Source organism: Haliotis rufescens, unplaced genomic scaffold (genome assembly GCF_023055435.1).
Source record: "Haliotis rufescens isolate VD_foot unplaced genomic scaffold, xgHalRufe1.0.p SCAF_6, whole genome shotgun sequence".
NCBI classification, from domain to species: Eukaryota; Metazoa; Mollusca; class Gastropoda; order Lepetellida; family Haliotidae; genus Haliotis; species Haliotis rufescens.
Genome location: NW_025964334.1, coordinates 5,058,216 through 5,078,296, shown reverse-complemented (window position 1 = coordinate 5,078,296; position 20,081 = coordinate 5,058,216). Strand labels below are relative to the sequence as shown.

General features: G+C 42.8%; 42 non-coding genes across 42 annotated transcripts; all 42 read right to left on the bottom strand.

Moving 5' to 3' along the window:
• Window positions 1-25: 25 nt before the first annotated feature.
• On the bottom strand, window positions 26-98 carry Trnat-ugu. The gene has a single exon. It is a non-coding gene; the product is annotated as a tRNA-Thr (tRNA).
• Window positions 99-343: 245 nt separating this feature from the next.
• Window positions 344-453, bottom strand: Trnai-uau. The gene is made up of 2 exons: window positions 416-453; window positions 344-379 (listed from the first exon to the last, which is right to left on the bottom strand). It is a non-coding gene; the product is annotated as a tRNA-Ile (tRNA).
• A 351-nt stretch (window positions 454-804) lies between these two features.
• Window positions 805-877, bottom strand: Trnat-ugu. Its single transcript has one exon. It is a non-coding gene; the product is annotated as a tRNA-Thr (tRNA).
• Window positions 878-1,320: 443 nt separating this feature from the next.
• On the bottom strand, window positions 1,321-1,393 carry Trnat-cgu. The gene has a single exon. It is a non-coding gene; the product is annotated as a tRNA-Thr (tRNA).
• Window positions 1,394-1,480: 87 nt separating this feature from the next.
• On the bottom strand, window positions 1,481-1,553 carry Trnat-ugu. The gene has a single exon. It is a non-coding gene; the product is annotated as a tRNA-Thr (tRNA).
• A 245-nt stretch (window positions 1,554-1,798) lies between these two features.
• Window positions 1,799-1,908, bottom strand: Trnai-uau. The gene is made up of 2 exons: window positions 1,871-1,908; window positions 1,799-1,834 (listed from the first exon to the last, which is right to left on the bottom strand). It is a non-coding gene; the product is annotated as a tRNA-Ile (tRNA).
• Window positions 1,909-2,259: 351 nt separating this feature from the next.
• Trnat-ugu lies at window positions 2,260-2,332 on the bottom strand. The gene has a single exon. It is a non-coding gene; the product is annotated as a tRNA-Thr (tRNA).
• Window positions 2,333-2,775: 443 nt separating this feature from the next.
• Trnat-cgu lies at window positions 2,776-2,848 on the bottom strand. The gene has a single exon. It is a non-coding gene; the product is annotated as a tRNA-Thr (tRNA).
• An 87-nt stretch (window positions 2,849-2,935) lies between these two features.
• On the bottom strand, window positions 2,936-3,008 carry Trnat-ugu. Its single transcript has one exon. It is a non-coding gene; the product is annotated as a tRNA-Thr (tRNA).
• A 245-nt stretch (window positions 3,009-3,253) lies between these two features.
• On the bottom strand, window positions 3,254-3,363 carry Trnai-uau. Its single transcript has 2 exons — window positions 3,326-3,363; window positions 3,254-3,289 (listed from the first exon to the last, which is right to left on the bottom strand). It is a non-coding gene; the product is annotated as a tRNA-Ile (tRNA).
• A 351-nt stretch (window positions 3,364-3,714) lies between these two features.
• Trnat-ugu lies at window positions 3,715-3,787 on the bottom strand. The gene has a single exon. It is a non-coding gene; the product is annotated as a tRNA-Thr (tRNA).
• Window positions 3,788-4,230: 443 nt separating this feature from the next.
• On the bottom strand, window positions 4,231-4,303 carry Trnat-cgu. Its single transcript has one exon. It is a non-coding gene; the product is annotated as a tRNA-Thr (tRNA).
• An 87-nt stretch (window positions 4,304-4,390) lies between these two features.
• On the bottom strand, window positions 4,391-4,463 carry Trnat-ugu. The gene has a single exon. It is a non-coding gene; the product is annotated as a tRNA-Thr (tRNA).
• A 245-nt stretch (window positions 4,464-4,708) lies between these two features.
• Trnai-uau lies at window positions 4,709-4,818 on the bottom strand. The gene is made up of 2 exons: window positions 4,781-4,818; window positions 4,709-4,744 (listed from the first exon to the last, which is right to left on the bottom strand). It is a non-coding gene; the product is annotated as a tRNA-Ile (tRNA).
• Window positions 4,819-5,169: 351 nt separating this feature from the next.
• Trnat-ugu lies at window positions 5,170-5,242 on the bottom strand. Its single transcript has one exon. It is a non-coding gene; the product is annotated as a tRNA-Thr (tRNA).
• A 443-nt stretch (window positions 5,243-5,685) lies between these two features.
• Window positions 5,686-5,758, bottom strand: Trnat-cgu. Its single transcript has one exon. It is a non-coding gene; the product is annotated as a tRNA-Thr (tRNA).
• An 87-nt stretch (window positions 5,759-5,845) lies between these two features.
• On the bottom strand, window positions 5,846-5,918 carry Trnat-ugu. The gene has a single exon. It is a non-coding gene; the product is annotated as a tRNA-Thr (tRNA).
• Window positions 5,919-6,163: 245 nt separating this feature from the next.
• Trnai-uau lies at window positions 6,164-6,273 on the bottom strand. The gene is made up of 2 exons: window positions 6,236-6,273; window positions 6,164-6,199 (listed from the first exon to the last, which is right to left on the bottom strand). It is a non-coding gene; the product is annotated as a tRNA-Ile (tRNA).
• A 351-nt stretch (window positions 6,274-6,624) lies between these two features.
• On the bottom strand, window positions 6,625-6,697 carry Trnat-ugu. Its single transcript has one exon. It is a non-coding gene; the product is annotated as a tRNA-Thr (tRNA).
• Window positions 6,698-7,140: 443 nt separating this feature from the next.
• Trnat-cgu lies at window positions 7,141-7,213 on the bottom strand. The gene has a single exon. It is a non-coding gene; the product is annotated as a tRNA-Thr (tRNA).
• An 87-nt stretch (window positions 7,214-7,300) lies between these two features.
• On the bottom strand, window positions 7,301-7,373 carry Trnat-ugu. Its single transcript has one exon. It is a non-coding gene; the product is annotated as a tRNA-Thr (tRNA).
• Window positions 7,374-7,618: 245 nt separating this feature from the next.
• Window positions 7,619-7,728, bottom strand: Trnai-uau. Its single transcript has 2 exons — window positions 7,691-7,728; window positions 7,619-7,654 (listed from the first exon to the last, which is right to left on the bottom strand). It is a non-coding gene; the product is annotated as a tRNA-Ile (tRNA).
• Window positions 7,729-8,079: 351 nt separating this feature from the next.
• Window positions 8,080-8,152, bottom strand: Trnat-ugu. Its single transcript has one exon. It is a non-coding gene; the product is annotated as a tRNA-Thr (tRNA).
• Window positions 8,153-8,595: 443 nt separating this feature from the next.
• On the bottom strand, window positions 8,596-8,668 carry Trnat-cgu. The gene has a single exon. It is a non-coding gene; the product is annotated as a tRNA-Thr (tRNA).
• Window positions 8,669-8,755: 87 nt separating this feature from the next.
• Window positions 8,756-8,828, bottom strand: Trnat-ugu. Its single transcript has one exon. It is a non-coding gene; the product is annotated as a tRNA-Thr (tRNA).
• Window positions 8,829-9,073: 245 nt separating this feature from the next.
• Window positions 9,074-9,183, bottom strand: Trnai-uau. The gene is made up of 2 exons: window positions 9,146-9,183; window positions 9,074-9,109 (listed from the first exon to the last, which is right to left on the bottom strand). It is a non-coding gene; the product is annotated as a tRNA-Ile (tRNA).
• A 351-nt stretch (window positions 9,184-9,534) lies between these two features.
• Window positions 9,535-9,607, bottom strand: Trnat-ugu. The gene has a single exon. It is a non-coding gene; the product is annotated as a tRNA-Thr (tRNA).
• Window positions 9,608-10,050: 443 nt separating this feature from the next.
• Window positions 10,051-10,123, bottom strand: Trnat-cgu. The gene has a single exon. It is a non-coding gene; the product is annotated as a tRNA-Thr (tRNA).
• Window positions 10,124-10,210: 87 nt separating this feature from the next.
• On the bottom strand, window positions 10,211-10,283 carry Trnat-ugu. The gene has a single exon. It is a non-coding gene; the product is annotated as a tRNA-Thr (tRNA).
• Window positions 10,284-10,528: 245 nt separating this feature from the next.
• Window positions 10,529-10,638, bottom strand: Trnai-uau. Its single transcript has 2 exons — window positions 10,601-10,638; window positions 10,529-10,564 (listed from the first exon to the last, which is right to left on the bottom strand). It is a non-coding gene; the product is annotated as a tRNA-Ile (tRNA).
• Window positions 10,639-10,989: 351 nt separating this feature from the next.
• On the bottom strand, window positions 10,990-11,062 carry Trnat-ugu. The gene has a single exon. It is a non-coding gene; the product is annotated as a tRNA-Thr (tRNA).
• A 443-nt stretch (window positions 11,063-11,505) lies between these two features.
• Trnat-ugu lies at window positions 11,506-11,578 on the bottom strand. Its single transcript has one exon. It is a non-coding gene; the product is annotated as a tRNA-Thr (tRNA).
• An 87-nt stretch (window positions 11,579-11,665) lies between these two features.
• Trnat-ugu lies at window positions 11,666-11,738 on the bottom strand. The gene has a single exon. It is a non-coding gene; the product is annotated as a tRNA-Thr (tRNA).
• Window positions 11,739-12,444: 706 nt separating this feature from the next.
• On the bottom strand, window positions 12,445-12,517 carry Trnat-ugu. The gene has a single exon. It is a non-coding gene; the product is annotated as a tRNA-Thr (tRNA).
• A 443-nt stretch (window positions 12,518-12,960) lies between these two features.
• On the bottom strand, window positions 12,961-13,033 carry Trnat-cgu. Its single transcript has one exon. It is a non-coding gene; the product is annotated as a tRNA-Thr (tRNA).
• Window positions 13,034-13,120: 87 nt separating this feature from the next.
• Window positions 13,121-13,193, bottom strand: Trnat-ugu. Its single transcript has one exon. It is a non-coding gene; the product is annotated as a tRNA-Thr (tRNA).
• A 245-nt stretch (window positions 13,194-13,438) lies between these two features.
• Window positions 13,439-13,548, bottom strand: Trnai-uau. Its single transcript has 2 exons — window positions 13,511-13,548; window positions 13,439-13,474 (listed from the first exon to the last, which is right to left on the bottom strand). It is a non-coding gene; the product is annotated as a tRNA-Ile (tRNA).
• Window positions 13,549-13,899: 351 nt separating this feature from the next.
• On the bottom strand, window positions 13,900-13,972 carry Trnat-ugu. The gene has a single exon. It is a non-coding gene; the product is annotated as a tRNA-Thr (tRNA).
• A 791-nt stretch (window positions 13,973-14,763) lies between these two features.
• Trnat-ugu lies at window positions 14,764-14,836 on the bottom strand. The gene has a single exon. It is a non-coding gene; the product is annotated as a tRNA-Thr (tRNA).
• Window positions 14,837-14,923: 87 nt separating this feature from the next.
• On the bottom strand, window positions 14,924-14,996 carry Trnat-ugu. Its single transcript has one exon. It is a non-coding gene; the product is annotated as a tRNA-Thr (tRNA).
• A 444-nt stretch (window positions 14,997-15,440) lies between these two features.
• Window positions 15,441-15,515, bottom strand: Trnat-cgu. Its single transcript has one exon. It is a non-coding gene; the product is annotated as a tRNA-Thr (tRNA).
• Window positions 15,516-15,603: 88 nt separating this feature from the next.
• On the bottom strand, window positions 15,604-15,676 carry Trnat-ugu. Its single transcript has one exon. It is a non-coding gene; the product is annotated as a tRNA-Thr (tRNA).
• Window positions 15,677-20,081: the final 4,405 nt, after the last annotated feature.

Below are 20,081 nucleotides of genomic sequence, written 5' to 3'. Positions count from 1 at the left end.
GCTAAAATTGCCGCAAAGGATATCTAGCCCCCAGTGAGGATCGAACTCACGACCCCTGGTTTACAAGACCAGTGCTCTATCCACTGAGCTATGGAGGCAACTGATAGCTTGGGGAAAGGCGCCGCGGTTTTAACAGCTGCTGGTCGCGAGAGCTGGTCGATTGTAGTCAATAGTCTGTGTAAACACCATTCACGTTGGGTATTATAACTTTCAGACTAAGGAAAATGTGTAAGTTTTGCTTAGAAGATGCATTTCTCCTGCCACATGTCTGCTATAATGAGTGGTTGTGAATTGGAAGCGACAGTGTTGGTCAAACTGTCAGAGCAGTAAATAAAAGCAAGCATGCCCCGGGTGAGGCTCGAACTCACAACCTCCGCATTCCTCATCCCATGGTGATCATGGGGAAGGTACTGACTATAAGTACGGCGCGCTAACCGATTGTGCCACCGGGGCAGCTGATAGACAGGCCAACATTTTCACTGCAAGTCAGTCAGCCACGTTTCAAGCAGTCAAATACATTCTGATATGGAAACAAATAAACATTTTACATGATGAATTGTAAACAGAAGGCAGGTGAAGACAAACATTAATTAGGTCAATAGGGGGTTCGGGTATTTTATCTCACTCTCTTCTTTACCTCTTAAGAAATATAGAATTTGGTTGTAAGCTGACCATTCTCACATGTTGATGCAGCTAAAACGAGTGCCGGTTGGTTTATTTGCCTCTAAGGAGAAATATAGTATCCGCGTGACAGCAATCGTTTACTGACTCCTGGGTGATAAAAAAAACTGTAAAAGAAGAATGAGCCCCCAGTGAGGATCGAACTCACGACCCCTGGTTTACAAGACCAGTGCTCTATCCACTGAGCTATGGAGGCAGTTAGCCATTGATGGTGACTTATTAATCCTTATGTTCACTCTCGACAACTATACTCAGAAGCACAACTCCTGCAAAAGGAACTAAAATGACACATGTCAAACACACCTTCAACCAGTGCTATTACAACGGGTGTCTGATTTAAATGGAAAGTGAACAGATACATTTTGTACACTTTAAAATATGTGTTAAACGACACTTGCTGAGCCGAGTCAAGGCAAAGGCATCGGAAATTTGAAGGCTTGGGTGTCGATTTAAGATTTAAAAGGAGGCCTGCGCTTGGACACAAAGGGCACGCGCAACTCATTGGTTCTGTCGTCAATGTCACTGTCTTGATCACTCAATTGTTCCCGATCATGTGACAAATGATTGGCTTCAAAGTTGAGACTGCGTTCACTTCAATAGGAAAAAAACGATTGGATTTTCAAAATAAAGCTATAACATAGCCCCCGGTGAGGATCGAACTCACGACCCCTGGTTTACGAGACCAGTGCTCTTACCACTGAGCTACGGAGGCTGCTTCCACAGCACTTCCTCGTGGTGCTCCAATAAGAGGTTTTATCAATTCAACTGCAAAAGGCTAAAATTCCGGCAAAGGATATCTAGCCCCCAGTGAGGATCGAACCCACTACCCCTGGTTTACAAGACCAGTGCTCTATCCACTGAGCTATGGAGGCATCTGATAGCTTGGGGAAAGGCGCCGCGGTTTTAACAGCTGCTGGTCGCGAGAGCTGGTCGATTGTAGTCAATAGTCTGTGTAAACACCATTCACGTTGGGTATTATAACTTTCAGACTAAGGAAAATGTGTAAGTTTTGCTTAGAAGATGCATTTCACCTGCCACATGTCTGCTATAATGAGTGGTTGTGAATTGGAAGCGACAGTGTTGGTCAAACTGTCAGAGCAGTAAATAAAAGCAAGCATGCCCCGGGTGAGGCTCGAACTCATAACCTCCGCATTCCTCATCCCATGGTGATCATGGGGAAGGTACTGACTATAAGTACGGCGCGCTAACCGATTGTGCCACCGGGGCAGCTGATAGACAGGCCAACATTTTCACTGCAAGTCAGTCAGCCACGTTTCAAGCAGTCAAATACATTCTGATATGGAAACAAATAAACATTTTACATGATGAATTGTAAACAGAAGGCAGGTGAAGACAAACATTAATTAGGTCAATAGGGGGTTCGGGTATTTTATCTCACTCTCTTCTTTACCTCTTAAGAAATATAGAATTTGGTTGTAAGCTGACCATTCTCACATGTTGATGCAGCTAAAACGAGTGCCGGTTGGTTTATTTGCCTCTAAGGAGAAATATAGTATCCGCGTGACAGCAATCGTTTACTGACTCCTGGGTGATAAAAAAAACTGTAAAAGAAGAATGAGCCCCCAGTGAGGATCGAACTCACGACCCCTGGTTTACAAGACCAGTGCTCTATCCACTGAGCTATGGAGGCAGTTAGCCATTGATGGTGACTTATTAATCCTTATGTTCACTCTCGACAACTATACTCAGAAGCACAACTCCTGCAAAAGGAACTAAAATGACACATGTCAAACACACCTTCAACCAGTGCTATTACAACGGGTGTCTGATTTAAATGGAGAGTGAACAGATACATTTTGTACACTTTAAAACATGTGTTAAACGACACTTGCTGAGCCGAGTCAAGGCAAAGGCATCGGAAATTTGAAGGCTTGGGTGTCGATTTAAGATTTAAAAGGAGGCCTGCGCTTGGACACAAAGGGCACGCGCAACTCATTGGTTCTGTCGTCAATGTCACTGTCTTGATCACTCAATTGTTCCCGATCATGTGACAAATGATTGGCTTCAAAGTTGAGACTGCGTTCACTTCAATAGGAAAAAAACGATTGGATTTTCAAAATAAAGCTATAACATAGCCCCCGGTGAGGATCGAACTCACGACCCCTGGTTTACGAGACCAGTGCTCTTACCACTGAGCTACGGAGGCTGCTTCCACAGCACTTCCTCGTGGTGCTCCAATAAGAGGTTTTATCAATTCAACTGCAAAAGGCTAAAATTCCGGCAAAGGATATCTAGCCCCCAGTGAGGATCGAACTCACGACCCCTGGTTTACAAGACCAGTGCTCTATCCACTGAGCTATGGAGGCAACTGATAGCTTGGGGAAAGGCGCCGCGGTTTTAACAGCTGCTGGTCGCGAGAGCTGGTCGATTGTAGTCAATAGTCTGTGTAAACACCATTCACGTTGGGTATTATAACTTTCAGACTAAGGAAAATGTGTAAGTTTTGCTTAGAAGATGCATTTCACCTGCCACATGTCTGCTATAATGAGTGGTTGTGAATTGGAAGCGACAGTGTTGGTCAAACTGTCAGAGCAGTAAATAAAAGCAAGCATGCCCCGGGTGAGGCTCGAACTCACAACCTCCGCATTCCTCATCCCATGGTGATCATGGGGAAGGTACTGACTATAAGTACGGCGCGCTAACCGATTGTGCCACCGGGGCAGCTGATAGACAGGCCAACATTTTCACTGCAAGTCAGTCAGCCACGTTTCAAGCAGTCAAATACATTCTGATATGGAAACAAATAAACATTTTACATGATGAATTGTAAACAGAAGGCAGGTGAAGACAAACATTAATTAGGTCAATAGGGGGTTCGGGTATTTTATCTCACTCTCTTCTTTACCTCTTAAGAAATATAGAATTTGGTTGTAAGCTGACCATTCTCACATGTTGATGCAGCTAAAACGAGTGCCGGTTGGTTTATTTGCCTCTAAGGAGAAATATAGTATCCGCGTGACAGCAATCGTTTACTGACTCCTGGGTGATAAAAAAAACTGTAAAAGAAGAATGAGCCCCCAGTGAGGATCGAACTCACGACCCCTGGTTTACAAGACCAGTGCTCTATCCACTGAGCTATGGAGGCAGTTAGCCATTGATGGTGACTTATTAATCCTTATGTTCACTCTCGACAACTATACTCAGAAGCACAACTCCTGCAAAAGGAACTAAAATGACACATCTCAAACACACCTTCAACCAGTGCTATTACAACGGGTGTCTTATTTAAATGGAAAGTGAACAGATACATTTTGTACACTTTAAAATATGTGTTAAACGACACTTGCTGAGCCGAGTCAAGGCAAAGGCATCGGAAATTTGAAGGCTTGGGTGTCGATTTAAGATTTAAAAGGAGGCCTGCGCTTGGACACAAAGGGCACGCGCAACTCATTGGTTCTGTCGTCAATGTCACTGTCTTGATCACTCAATTGTTCCCGATCATGTGACAAATGATTGGCTTCAAAGTTGAGACTGCGTTCACTTCAATAGGAAAAAAACGATTGGATTTTCAAAATAAAGCTATAACATAGCCCCCGGTGAGGATCGAACTCACGACCCCTGGTTTACGAGACCAGTGCTCTTACCACTGAGCTACGGAGGCTGCTTCCACAGCACTTCCTCGTGGTGCTCCAATAAGAGGTTTTATCAATTCAACTGCAAAAGGCTAAAATTCCGGCAAAGGATATCTAGCCCCCAGTGAGGATCGAACTCACGACCCCTGGTTTACAAGACCAGTGCTCTATCCACTGAGCTATGGAGGCATCTGATAACTTGGGGAAAGGCGCCGCGGTTTTAACAGCTGCTGGTCGCGAGAGCTGGTCGATTGTAGTCAATAGTCTGTGTAAACACCATTCACGTTGGGTATTATAACTTTCAGACTAAGGAAAATGTGTAAGTTTTGCTTAGAAGATGCATTTCACCTGCCACATGTCTGCTATAATGAGTGGTTGTGAATTGGAAGCGACAGTGTTGGTCAAACTGTCAGAGCAGTAAATAAAAGCAAGCATGCCCCGGGTGAGGCTCGAACTCACAACCTCCGCATTCCTCATCCCATGGTGATCATGGGGAAGGTACTGACTATAAGTACGGCGCGCTAACCGATTGTGCCACCGGGGCAGCTGATAGACAGGCCAACATTTTCACTGCAAGTCAGTCAGCCACGTTTCAAGCAGTCAAATACATTCTGATATGGAAACAAATAAACATTTTACATGATGAATTGTAAACAGAAGGCAGGTGAAGACAAACATTAATTAGGTCAATAGGGGGTTCGGGTATTTTATCTCACTCTCTTCTTTACCTCTTAAGAAATATAGAATTTGGTTGTAAGCTGACCATTCTCACATGTTGATGCAGCTAAAACGAGTGCCGGTTGGTTTATTTGCCTCTAAGGAGAAATATAGTATCCGCGTGACAGCAATCGTTTACTGACTCCTGGGTGATAAAAAAAACTGTAAAAGAAGAATGAGCCCCCAGTGAGGATCGAACTCACGACCCCTGGTTTACAAGACCAGTGCTCTATCCACTGAGCTATGGAGGCAGTTAGCCATTGATGGTGACTTATTAATCCTTATGTTCACTCTCGACAACTATACTCAGAAGCACAACTCCTGCAAAAGGAACTAAAATGACACATCTCAAACACACCTTCAACCAGTGCTATTACAACGGGTGTCTTATTTAAATGGAAAGTGAACAGATACATTTTGTACACTTTAAAATATGTGTTAAACGACACTTGCTGAGCCGAGTCAAGGCAAAGGCATCGGAAATTTGAAGGCTTGGGTGTCGATTTAAGATTTAAAAGGAGGCCTGCGCTTGGACACAAAGGGCACGCGCAACTCATTGGTTCTGTCGTCAATGTCACTGTCTTGATCACTCAATTGTTCCCGATCATGTGACAAATGATTGGCTTCAAAGTTGAGACTGCGTTCACTTCAATAGGAAAAAAACGATTGGATTTTCAAAATAAAGCTATAACATAGCCCCCGGTGAGGATCGAACTCACGACCCCTGGTTTACGAGACCAGTGCTCTTACCACTGAGCTACGGAGGCTGCTTCCACAGCACTTCCTCGTGGTGCTCCAATAAGAGGTTTTATCAATTCAACTGCAAAAGGCTAAAATTCCGGCAAAGGATATCTAGCCCCCAGTGAGGATCGAACTCACGACCCCTGGTTTACAAGACCAGTGCTCTATCCACTGAGCTATGGAGGCATCTGATAGCTTGGGGAAAGGCGCCGCGGTTTTAACAGCTGCTGGTCGCGAGAGCTGGTCGATTGTAGTCAATAGTCTGTGTAAACACCATTCACGTTGGGTATTATAACTTTCAGACTAAGGAAAATGTGTAAGTTTTGCTTAGAAGATGCATTTCACCTGCCACATGTCTGCTATAATGAGTGGTTGTGAATTGGAAGCGACAGTGTTGGTCAAACTGTCAGAGCAGTAAATAAAAGCAAGCATGCCCCGGGTGAGGCTCGAACTCACAACCTCCGCATTCCTCATCCCATGGTGATCATGGGGAAGGTACTGACTATAAGTACGGCGCGCTAACCGATTGTGCCACCGGGGCAGCTGATAGACAGGCCAACATTTTCACTGCAAGTCAGTCAGCCACGTTTCAAGCAGTCAAATACATTCTGATATGGAAACAAATAAACATTTTACATGATGAATTGTAAACAGAAGGCAGGTGAAGACAAACATTAATTAGGTCAATAGGGGGTTCGGGTATTTTATCTCACTCTCTTCTTTACCTCTTAAGAAATATAGAATTTGGTTGTAAGCTGACCATTCTCACATGTTGATGCAGCTAAAACGAGTGCCGGTTGGTTTATTTGCCTCTAAGGAGAAATATAGTATCCGCGTGACAGCAATCGTTTACTGACTCCTGGGTGATAAAAAAAACTGTAAAAGAAGAATGAGCCCCCAGTGAGGATCGAACTCACGACCCCTGGTTTACAAGACCAGTGCTCTATCCACTGAGCTATGGAGGCAGTTAGCCATTGATGGTGACTTATTAATCCTTATGTTCACTCTCGACAACTATACTCAGAAGCACAACTCCTGCAAAAGGAACTAAAATGACACATCTCAAACACACCTTCAACCAGTGCTATTACAACGGGTGTCTTATTTAAATGGAAAGTGAACAGATACATTTTGTACACTTTAAAATATGTGTTAAACGACACTTGCTGAGCCGAGTCAAGGCAAAGGCATCGGAAATTTGAAGGCTTGGGTGTCGATTTAAGATTTAAAAGGAGGCCTGCGCTTGGACACAAAGGGCACGCGCAACTCATTGGTTCTGTCGTCAATGTCACTGTCTTGATCACTCAATTGTTCCCGATCATGTGACAAATGATTGGCTTCAAAGTTGAGACTGCGTTCACTTCAATAGGAAAAAAACGATTGGATTTTCAAAATAAAGCTATAACATAGCCCCCGGTGAGGATCGAACTCACGACCCCTGGTTTACGAGACCAGTGCTCTTACCACTGAGCTACGGAGGCTGCTTCCACAGCACTTCCTCGTGGTGCTCCAATAAGAGGTTTTATCAATTCAACTGCAAAAGGCTAAAATTCCGGCAAAGGATATCTAGCCCCCAGTGAGGATCGAACCCACTACCCCTGGTTTACAAGACCAGTGCTCTATCCACTGAGCTATGGAGGCATCTGATAGCTTGGGGAAAGGCGCCGCGGTTTTAACAGCTGCTGGTCGCGAGAGCTGGTCGATTGTAGTCAATAGTCTGTGTAAACACCATTCACGTTGGGTATTATAACTTTCAGACTAAGGAAAATGTGTAAGTTTTGCTTAGAAGATGCATTTCACCTGCCACATGTCTGCTATAATGAGTGGTTGTGAATTGGAAGCGACAGTGTTGGTCAAACTGTCAGAGCAGTAAATAAAAGCAAGCATGCCCCGGGTGAGGCTCGAACTCACAACCTCCGCATTCCTCATCCCATGGTGATCATGGGGAAGGTACTGACTATAAGTACGGCGCGCTAACCGATTGTGCCACCGGGGCAGCTGATAGACAGGCCAACATTTTCACTGCAAGTCAGTCAGCCACGTTTCAAGCAGTCAAATACATTCTGATATGGAAACAAATAAACATTTTACATGATGAATTGTAAACAGAAGGCAGGTGAAGACAAACATTAATTAGGTCAATAGGGGGTTCGGGTATTTTATCTCACTCTCTTCTTTACCTCTTAAGAAATATAGAATTTGGTTGTAAGCTGACCATTCTCACATGTTGATGCAGCTAAAACGAGTGCCGGTTGGTTTATTTGCCTCTAAGGAGAAATATAGTATCCGCGTGACAGCAATCGTTTACTGACTCCTGGGTGATAAAAAAAACTGTAAAAGAAGAATGAGCCCCCAGTGAGGATCGAACTCACGACCCCTGGTTTACAAGACCAGTGCTCTATCCACTGAGCTATGGAGGCAGTTAGCCATTGATGGTGACTTATTAATCCTTATGTTCACTCTCGACAACTATACTCAGAAGCACAACTCCTGCAAAAGGAACTAAAATGACACATCTCAAACACACCTTCAACCAGTGCTATTACAACGGGTGTCTTATTTAAATGGAAAGTGAACAGATACGTTTTGTACACTTTAAAATATGTGTTAAACGACACTTGCTGAGCCGAGTCAAGGCAAAGGCATCGGAAATTTGAAGGCTTGGGTGTCGATTTAAGATTTAAAAGGAGGCCTGCGCTTGGACACAAAGGACACGCGCAACTCATGGGTTCTGTCGTCAATGTCACTGTCTTGATCACTCAATTGTTCCCGATCATGTGACAAATGATTGGCTTCAAAGTTGAGACTGCGTTCACTTCAATAGGAAAAAAACGATTGGATTTTCAAAATAAAGCTATAACATAGCCCCCGGTGAGGATCGAACTCACGACCCCTGGTTTACGAGACCAGTGCTCTTACCACTGAGCTACGGAGGCTGCTTCCACAGCATTTCCTCGTGGTGCTCCAATAAGAGGTTTTATCAATTCAACTGCAAAAGGCTAAAATTCCGGCAAAGGATATCTAGCCCCCAGTGAGGATCGAACTCACGACCCCTGGTTTACAAGACCAGTGCTCTATCCACTGAGCTATGGAGGCATCTGATAGCTTGGGGAAAGGCGCCGCGGTTTTAACAGCTGCTGGTCGCGAGAGCTGGTCGATTGTAGTCAATAGTCTGTGTAAACACCATTCACGTTGGGTATTATAACTTTCAGACTAAGAAAAATGTGTAAGTTTTGCTTAGAAGATGCATTTCACCTGCCACATGTCTGCTATAATGAGTGGTTGTGAATTGGAAGCGACAGTGTTGGTCAAACTGTCAGAGCAGTAAATAAAAGCAAGCATGCCCCGGGTGAGGCTCGAACTCACAACCTCCGCATTCCTCATCCCATGGTGATCATGGGGAAGGTACTGACTATAAGTACGGCGCGCTAACCGATTGTGCCACCGGGGCAGCTGATAGACAGGCCAACATTTTCACTGCAAGTCAGTCAGCCACGTTTCAAGCAGTCAAATACATTCTGATATGGAAACAAATAAACATTTTACATGATGAATTGTAAACAGAAGGCAGGTGAAGACAAACATTAATTAGGTCAATAGGGGGTTCGGGTATTTTATCTCACTCTCTTCTTTACCTCTTAAGAAATATAGAATTTGGTTGTAAGCTGACCATTCTCACATGTTGATGCAGCTAAAACGAGTGCCGGTTGGTTTATTTGCCTCTAAGGAGAAATATAGTATCCGCGTGACAGCAATCGTTTACTGACTCCTGGGTGATAAAAAAAACTGTAAAAGAAGAATGAGCCCCCAGTGAGGATCGAACTCACGACCCCTGGTTTACAAGACCAGTGCTCTATCCACTGAGCTATGGAGGCAGTTAGCCATTGATGGTGACTTATTAATCCTTATGTTCACTCTCGACAACTATACTCAGAAGCACAACTCCTGCAAAAGGAACTAAAATGACACATCTCAAACACACCTTCAACCAGTGCTATTACAACGGGTGTCTTATTTAAATGGAAAGTGAACAGATACGTTTTGTACACTTTAAAATATGTGTTAAACGACACTTGCTGAGCCGAGTCAAGGCAAAGGCATCGGAAATTTGAAGGCTTGGGTGTCGATTTAAGATTTAAAAGGAGGCCTGCGCTTGGACACAAAGGACACGCGCAACTCATGGGTTCTGTCGTCAATGTCACTGTCTTGATCACTCAATTGTTCCCGATCATGTGACAAATGATTGGCTTCAAAGTTGAGACTGCGTTCACTTCAATAGGAAAAAAACGATTGGATTTTCAAAATAAAGCTATAACATAGCCCCCGGTGAGGATCGAACTCACGACCCCTGGTTTACGAGACCAGTGCTCTTACCACTGAGCTACGGAGGCTGCTTCCACAGCACTTCCTCGTGGTGCTCCAATAAGAGGTTTTATCAATTCAACTGCAAAAGGCTAAAATTCCGGCAAAGGATATCTAGCCCCCAGTGAGGATCGAACTCACGACCCCTGGTTTACAAGACCAGTGCTCTATCCACTGAGCTATGGAGGCATCTGATAACTTGGGGAAAGGCGCCGCGGTTTTAACAGCTGCTGGTCGCGAGAGCTGGTCGATTGTAGTCAATAGTCTGTGTAAACACCATTCACGTTGGGTATTATAACTTTCAGACTAAGGAAAATGTGTAAGTTTTGCTTAGAAGATGCATTTCACCTGCCACATGTCTGCTATAATGAGTGGTTGTGAATTGGAAGCGACAGTGTTGGTCAAACTGTCAGAGCAGTAAATAAAAGCAAGCATGCCCCGGGTGATGCTCGAACTCACAACCTCCGCATTCCTCATCCCATGGTGATCATGGGGAAGGTACTGACTATAAGTACGGCGCGCTAACCGATTGTGCCACCGGGGCAGCTGATAGACAGGCCAACATTTTCACTGCAAGTCAGTCAGCCACGTTTCAAGCAGTCAAATACATTCTGATATGGAAACAAATAAACATTTTACATGATGAATTGTAAACAGAAGGCAGGTGAAGACAAACATTAATTAGGTCAATAGGGGGTTCGGGTATTTTATCTCACTCTCTTCTTTACCTCTTAAGAAATATAGAATTTGGTTGTAAGCTGACCATTCTCACATGTTGATGCAGCTAAAACGAGTGCCGGTTGGTTTATTTGCCTCTAAGGAGAAATATAGTATCCGCGTGACAGCAATCGTTTACTGACTCCTGGGTGATAAAAAAAACTGTAAAAGAAGAATGAGCCCCCAGTGAGGATCGAACTCACGACCCCTGGTTTACAAGACCAGTGCTCTATCCACTGAGCTATGGAGGCAGTTAGCCATCGATGGTGACTTATTAATCCTTATGTTCACTCTCGACAACTATACTCAGAAGCACAACTCCTGCAAAAGGAACTAAAATGACACATCTCAAACACACCTTCAACCAGTGCTATTACAACGGGTGTCTTATTTAAATGGAGAGTGAACAGATACATTTTGTACACTTTAAAATATGTGTTAAACGACACTTGCTGAGCCGAGTCAAGGCAAAGGCATCGGAAATTTGAAGGCTTGGGTGTCGATTTAAGATTTAAAAGGAGGCCTGCGCTTGGACACAAAGGGCACGCGCAACTCATTGGTTCTGTCGTCAATGTCACTGTCTTGATCACTCAATTGTTCCCGATCATGTGACAAATGATTGGCTTCAAAGTTGAGACTGCGTTCACTTCAATAGGAAAAAAACGATTGGATTTTCAAAATAAAGCTATAACATAGCCCCCGGTGAGGATCGAACTCACGACCCCTGGTTTACGAGACCAGTGCTCTTACCACTGAGCTACGGAGGCTGCTTCCACAGCACTTCCTCGTGGTGCTCCAATAAGAGGTTTTATCAATTCAACTGCAAAAGGCTAAAATTCCGGCAAAGGATATCTAGCCCCCATTGAGGATCGAACTCACGACCCCTGGTTTACAAGACCAGTGCTCTATCCACTGAGCTATGGAGGCATCTGATAGCTTGGGGAAAGGCGCCGCGGTTTTAACAGCTGCTGGTCGCGAGAGCTGGTCGATTGTAGTCAATAGTCTGTGTAAACACCATTCACGTTGGGTATTATAACTTTCAGACTAAGGAAAATGTGTAAGTTTTGCTTAGAAGATGCATTTCACCTGCCACATGTCTGCTATAATGAGTGGTTGTGAATTGGAAGCGACAGTGTTGGTCAAACTGTCAGAGCAGTAAATAAAAGCAAGCATGCCCCGGGTGATGCTCGAACTCACAACCTCCGCATTCCTCATCCCATGGTGATCATGGGGAAGGTACTGACTATAAGTACGGCGCGCTAACCGATTGTGCCACCTGGGCAGCTGATAGACAGGCCAACATTTTCACTGCAAGTCAGTCAGCCACGTTTCAAGCAGTCAAATACATTCTGATATGGAAACAAATAAACATTTTACATGATGAATTGTAAACAGAAGGCAGGTGAAGACAAACATTAATTAGGTCAATAGGGGGTTCGGGTATTTTATCTCACTCTCTTCTTTACCTCTTAAGAAATATAGAATTTGGTTGTAAGCTGACCATTCTCACATGTTGATGCAGCTAAAACGAGTGCCGGTTGGTTTATTTGCCTCTAAGGAGAAATATAGTATCCGCGTGACAGCAATCGTTTACTGACTCCTGGGTGATAAAAAAAACTGTAAAAGAAGAATGAGCCCCCAGTGAGGATCGAACTCACGACCCCTGGTTTACAAGACCAGTGCTCTATCCACTGAGCTATGGAGGCAGTTAGCCATTGATGGTGACTTATTAATCCTTATGTTCACTCTCGACAACTATACTCAGAAGCACAACTCCTGCAAAAGGAACTAAAATGACACATCTCAAACACACCTTCAACCAGTGCTATTACAACGGGTGTCTTATTTAAATGGAAAGTGAACAGATACGTTTTGTACACTTTAAAATATGTGTTAAACGACACTTGCTGAGCCGAGTCAAGGCAAAGGCATCGGAAATTTGAAGGCTTGGGTGTCGATTTAAGATTTAAAAGGAGGCCTGCGCTTGGACACAAAGGGCACGCGCAACTCATTGGTTCTGTCGTCAATGTCACTGTCTTGATCACTCAATTGTTCCCGATCATGTGACAAATGATTGGCTTCAAAGTTGAGACTGCGTTCACTTCAATAGGAAAAAAACGATTGGATTTTCAAAATAAAGCTATAACATAGCCCCCGGTGAGGATCGAACTCACGACCCCTGGTTTACGAGACCAGTGCTCTTACCACTGAGCTACGGAGGCTGCTTCCACAGCACTTCCTCGTGGTGCTCCAATAAGAGGTTTTATCAATTCAACTGCAAAAGGCTAAAATTCCGGCAAAGGATATCTAGCCCCCAGTGAGGATCGAACTCACGACCCCTGGTTTACAAGACCAGTGCTCTATCCACTGAGCTATGGAGGCAACTGATAGCTTGGGGAAAGGCGCCGCGGTTTTAACAGCTGCTGGTCGCGAGAGCTGGTCGATTGTAGTCAATAGTCTGTGTAAACACCATTCACGTTGGGTTTTATAACTTTCAGACTAAGGAAAATGTGTAAGTTTTGCTTAGAAGATGCATTTCACCTGCCACATGTCTGCTATAATGAGTGGTTGTGAATTGGAAGCGACAGTGTTGGTCAAACTGTCAGAGCAGTAAATAAAAGCAAGTATGCCACGGGTGAGGCTCGAACTCACAACCTCCGCATTCCTCATCCCATGGTGATCATGGGGAAGGTACTGACTATAAGTACGGCGCGCTAACCAATTGTGCCACCTGGGCAGCTGATAGACAGGCCAACATTTTCACTGCAAGTCAGTCAGCCACGTTTCAAGCAGTCAAATACATTCTGATATGGAAACAAATAAACATTTTACATGATGAATTGAAAACAGAAGGCAGGTGAAGACAAACATTAATTAGGTCAATAGGGGGTTCGGGTATTTTATCTCACTCTCTTCTTTACCTCTTAAGAAATATAGAATTTGGTTGTAAGCTGACCATTCTCACATGTTGATGCAGCTAAAACGAGTGCCGGTTGGTTTATTTGCCTCTAAGGAGAAATATAGTATCCACGTGACAGCAATCGTTTACTGACTCCTGGGTGATAAAAAAAACTGTAAAAGAAGAATGAGCCCCCAGTGAGGATCGAACTCACGACCCCTGGTTTACAAGACCAGTGCTCTATCCACTGAGCTATGGAGGCAGTTAGCCATGGGTGGTGACTTATTAATCCTTATGTTCACTCTCGACAACTATACTCAGAAGCACAACTCCTGCAAAAGGAACTAAAATGACACATCTCAAACACACCTTCAACCAGTGCTATTGCAACGGGTGTCTTATTTAAATGGAAAGTGAACAGATACATTTTGTACACTTTAAAATATGTGTTAAACGACACTTGCTGAGCCGAGTCAAGGCAAAGGCATCGGAAATTTGAAGGCTTGGGTGTCGATTTAAGATTTAAAAGGAGGCCTGCGCTTGGATATCAAAGGGCACGCGCAACTCATTGGTTTTGTCGTCAATGTCACTGTCTTGATCACTCAATTGTTCCCGATCATGTGACAAATGATTGGCTTCAAAGTTGAGACTGCGTTCAATTCAATAGGAAAAAACGATTGGATTTTCAAAATAAAGCTATAACATAGCCCCCGGTGAGGACATTTTCACTGCAAATCAGTCAGCCACGTTTCAAGCAGTCAAATACATTCTGATATGGAAACTAATGAACATTTTACATGATGAATTGAAAACAGAAGGCAGGTGAAGACAAACATTAATTAGTTCAATAGGGGGTTCGGGTATTTTATCTCACTCTCTTCTTTACCTCTTATGAAATATAGAATTTGGTTGTAAGCTGACCATTCTCACATGTTGATGCAGCTAAAACGAGTACCGGTTGGTTTATTTGCCTCTAAGGAGAAATATAGTATCCGCGTGACAACAATCGTTTACTGACTCCTGGGTGATAAAAAAAACTGTAAAAGAAGAATGAGCCCCCAGTGAAGATCGAACTCACGACCCCTGGTTTACAAGACCAGTGCACTATCCACTGAGCTATGGAGGCTGCTTCCACAGCATTTCCTCGTGGTGCTCCAATAAGAGGTTTTATCAATTCAACTGCAAGAGGCTAAAATTCCGGCAAAGGATATCTAGCCCCCAGTGAGGATCGAACTCACGACCCCTGGTTTACAAGACCAGTGCTCTATCCACTGAGCTATGGAGGCAGTTAGCCATGGGTGGTGACTTATTAATCCTTATGTTCACTCTCGACAACTATACTCAGAAGCACAACTCCTGCAAAACGAACTAAAATGACACATCTCAAACACACCTTCAACCAGTGCTATTACAACGGGTGTCTTATTTAAATGGAAAGTGAACAGATACATTTTGTACACTTTAAAATATGTGTTAAACGACACTTGCTGAGCCGAGTCAAGGCAAAGGCATCGGAAATATGAAGGCTTGAGTGTCGATTTAAGATTTAAAAGGATGCCTGCGCTTGGATATCAAAGGGCACGCGCAACTCATGGGTTTTGTCGTCAATGTCACTGTCTTGATCACTCAATTGTTCCCGATCATGTGACAAATGATTGGCTTCAAAGTTGAAACTGCGTTCACTTCAATAGGAAAAAAACGATTGGATTTTCAAAATAAAGCTATAACATAGCCCCCGGTGAGGATCGAACTCACGACCCCTGGTTTACGAGACCAGTGCTCTATAACCACTGAGCTCCGAAGGCTGCTTCCACAGCACTTCCTCGTGGTGCTCCAATAAGAGGTTTTATCAGCTCAACTGCAAAAGTGCGAAAAATCCGGCAAAAGATATCTAGCCCCCAGTGAGGATCGAACTCACGACCCCTGGTTTACAAGACCAGTGCTCTAACCAGTGAGCTATGGAGGCATCTGATAGCTTGGGGAAAGACGCCGCGGTTTTAACAGCTGCTGGTCCCGAGGGCTGGTCGATTGTAGTCAATAGTCTGTGTAAAGACTATTCACGTGGGATATAACTTTCAGACTAAGAGAAAAGTGCAAGTTTTGCTTAGAAGATGCATTTCACCTGCCACATGTCTCCTACAACGAGAGTGGTTGTGGAAGCAAGAGTGTTGGTCAACAGACACAGTATACTGTCTCCAAGCCGACCAGTCCTTGTTATAGCCCCCTTATGCCGAGCACAAGACAGGGTAACAACACGTACCATCTATGGCGCGGCCGGGAAACGAACCCCGAACCTTTCGCTCCCCGGGCGGACGCTCTACCACTAGACCACGGAGGCGGTCCCAAGATCTGATGTAGCCTTCAACACCTTGATAAAGACGAGGCCAGAAGTACTACTGAATCAGTGCAACTATTGTGGCATCACGACCTTTGTGACATCCACCTGCAAGGGAGTTATGGTATGACTTTAGGGCATCTGGGCCCCGTTCCACAAGGCCATCTTTGCGCTAAGGTGATCCACTTCGTCTAGAAGCTGAACAGGGAGGCAAACGTTATCCCAAACCAAATAGATACTGATGGTGGACAAATAATAATACAAATCAAGATACTATAATGTCATGGTCGGATTCTATTTATTGTGTTCAGAGTTTCTCATTTAACCCTGCGAGTTTTACGAAAGTAAACGATTTTTTCTTTTTTCTTATCTCATATAAGAAAAACAATAAAATCTTTTTGTGGCGCACCGCCACGAACAGCAGCTGAAAGTGTATCCCATTCTTAATGTGAAATTCAAATTAAATTAAGTGTTCAGCAAAATTAAACATTCTGAAGTATCTTTACCCTGAATTGTCTCTGCCGTTTACGTTATATATTTCCTTTACTTTTAATGTGAGTATTTTAATGTGTTTTCAAATAAAATGTTTCTCGTTTTCTTTTGTATTTTACAAAACTGTTCAAGTAAGCTTTATTCTAATTCACCAAACATGCTATGCGTACACGTCATATGTACGTATAATTAATAGAGGTCGTAAATCGTTATTATACTTGAAGATCCGGGTTAGAATTGGCCTTCTACAACCCATGCTTGTCGTAAGAGGCGACTAACGGGATCGGGGGTCAGGCTTGCTGACGTCAGGGGTTGATGCATGTCATCGTATCCCAGTTGGGTTGTATACCCCCAGGAAGTTGAGAATTATAGTTTGATGAAGACGACTGGTCTGAAAAGTGAAACAGGCTTTCTGTTTGCTGCTCAGGACCAGTCACCTCCCACTCGAAACCGTCAATGTATGCTTTTGCATCAAAATGAAAATACAAAATTATGAAATGTACATTATGTAATGAATTTAATTAGGCTGTCCGAAACCTTGTCAGTGGATGTCCAGCTTTAGCACAAACACAGTGTCGTAAGCGACATGATGGCATGGCTCGATCCTTTTATTACCGTCTTCGCCCATGGGCTGCTGTGTCGTTGCTTTCATATTCCCAGATAAATTAATGATATTGACTGATCTGGAAATATGTATGCATCGACACAAAGGCCTGTGTCTTTGACATGCTTGTGGTATTGACTCAGAGCCCCATCCCCTTTGGAATAGGCTCGTATACAACCTCAGGCCTATCCAGGCCAACAAACCTGATCTTGTCCTTTTTCCTAAATCCAATGAAATCATTGATATAAACGTATTCTCTGTCATGGAAAATGATAAATACAAATATAGGCCCGTATACAGACTCTGACCTACCCAGGCCAAAAAAACTGATCTTGGCATGTTTGATAAATCCAAATCATACATATCATTGAATTTTCAGTCCCTTTTGACACTAATGTTATTGACAAGATTCAGCAAAAAATGCAAATATGCAGACCTCGCTTTCGAAAAATGGCTCCCCTGCATCCCAAGTACATAGTTGTCCGACTACCTATTGTTCTCGGTGCCTTAAGTTTGGTACCTCCCAATCTGTTGACTGACATTGGGAGAGTACCTGGGTTTGTTGCAAGGAATAGTCAAAGTCAAAGTTAGTTTATTTGTGTGTAGGCCTTTGGCCCATATACAAGAAAATGCAGTGACAACAATACAATGTGAAGCACATTACATAGATTTTACGACTTCATGTCTTTGTTTATACGCATAATATACATAATATTGCAGACGTTTTAATAGCTCATCCTGAGTTGTACACAATATTTTTTTGAATTTATATATAGTTGGAAACTTCCAATACAATTCTGGCAAATAAACTTTACGCAGCTCAGTATAGTGTTTACAGATCAATACGAAATCATATTCATCTTCAACAGACATATTGCAAACAGGACACATACGTAAACATGATTCAATAGATTGCCATCTACCCTCGTTCTGTCGTAAAGGTAAACGTTACATCTTAATTTAATAAAAACACTGCGTACATGTTTGCCATTGTTAATGCTCAAATATCTTTCAGGTTCAAACAGTGTTTTATATTCTTTATACATCATATACAATTCAGCCCTTCTGACAATCTGGGTAATGCAGATGGCTGCAGTGTTGTGGAGTCTTCACATTCTCCAAAAGGTTCTCGGTGGGTTTGAGTTGGCAGCGATTCTAGGGAGAAGTCCCATTCGCTGTCTGGGCTGCGTGTAGAGGGGGCAAGGGCCCTGAGCTGACGATGAGCCTAACCAGCCTGACTGTGCCAGGATCACCCGAACCCTCTTTGCTGAATGTTGTATTTTAATCATTTAATGATAATAATAATGTGCAAGTCATGTAATACAGATATGTCTAACAAATGTCATGCATATATAATATACTTTTTATATATTTCTGAGTAGAGCACCTCCGATAAAATACTAAACTGTGGTTTCCTTATAACAATACACAGTTTGTATGATTATTCTGTTGAGTGGCATTAAGGAAGTTCAAATGCAGAAAAATAATTGAACCAACAACAGTTCACTGATCGGTATGCGGAGAAGGTGTCAATAAACTTGAAGGCAGATGACAAGACAAAGATTTAGATCTGAGGAGTGTGATGAAGCCTGTCGGTGCTCGGAGGGTCGTGTCAGCCTTTGACAAAGTTTTGCGTGGGTGGCGTCTGACCACATGAGTGTTCAATGATGCCTGGTTTGACACAAGTGGGTAGAACTCTTGACCCCGGGAGTGTAAATTAGCAGATGCCTATTGTGTAATATTCAAGTTGGTATTTCCGCTATCCAAAGTGTGAAGTGAGGCCTTGTCAGTCTTATTGATGGCAGTCATTTTGGAGAAATATATGCGAAATGTTAAATAATGCGAGCAAAGGTCACTCGCAATTTTCGCATATATATATATATATATATATATATATATATATATATATATATATATATATATATATATGATATATATAATAATATATATATAATATATATATGTCATGCATGTATATCACATATCGTATTTTCATTTTTATTTCAGTAACCAACCTGTAGATACCAAAGAGATCTAAGTCTCCGTAAAGAGTACAGTCGTGTTGGGGAGGTTCTGAGTTATGGGTGGTCAGTCACGTGCTGAATATCGCTGTGTAGATTGCCACTCCTTATTCGTGCCAGAATCCGAAAAATCGTGTTACGAATCAAAGCCTTGCATTCATTATGAGTTTTAGTTTGTCAGTACCTGCTGCGCTAGTTGGCAAACCCTTACCTCCCACACTAAGCTTCAGTAATGTGATATATAGAAAATTCCAGATTCTATTTATCTTTAAAGATAATTTTCCATCTTTACTCATTTTATAAACACTTATAATCAATGTCTTATTAAAATGCAATTTGATTGTGACGTGATGGTATCCGAGGACGTCAAAATGGTCTGAAAAAGTATTGTGATGCAAATTCATTGTCGCGGTATCTCCTTCATCTCACCCAAGCCATATCAGCTGTGGAAGCCAGGCTGGTTTGATAAACATGAAATACTGTTCATGTACGACGTAAACCCAACCTACTCACTCTTTTTTTTTAAAAACAATATTTATTTCCCCCTGGTACAGTGAAAGGGGATTGATAAACAGGCAGAGCCTATCTAAATATCTCTCCCCAACAAAATTCAAACAAGCAGCAGTGGTATAATTATACAGTAGTATAGACTTCAGTTATATGTGGAAAATCAAAGGTAAACAGTTGTTAGCGAGATATATATAAGAGTGCATGTTTAGACAAATCTTTTGCTCATAGAGAAGAAATGATGTACAGAGTCAACGATATTCAGCAAAATGTCTTTGTCTAGGTGACATTACCAAAAAGGACGGTTCGAAGGTCATATCCATTAACTTAATGATAGCTTTCAGATCTAATCTCAGTATAATTTGGGCAAGTATATAGGTAGTGTAAAGCGCTTTCATTGAAAAAAACACAT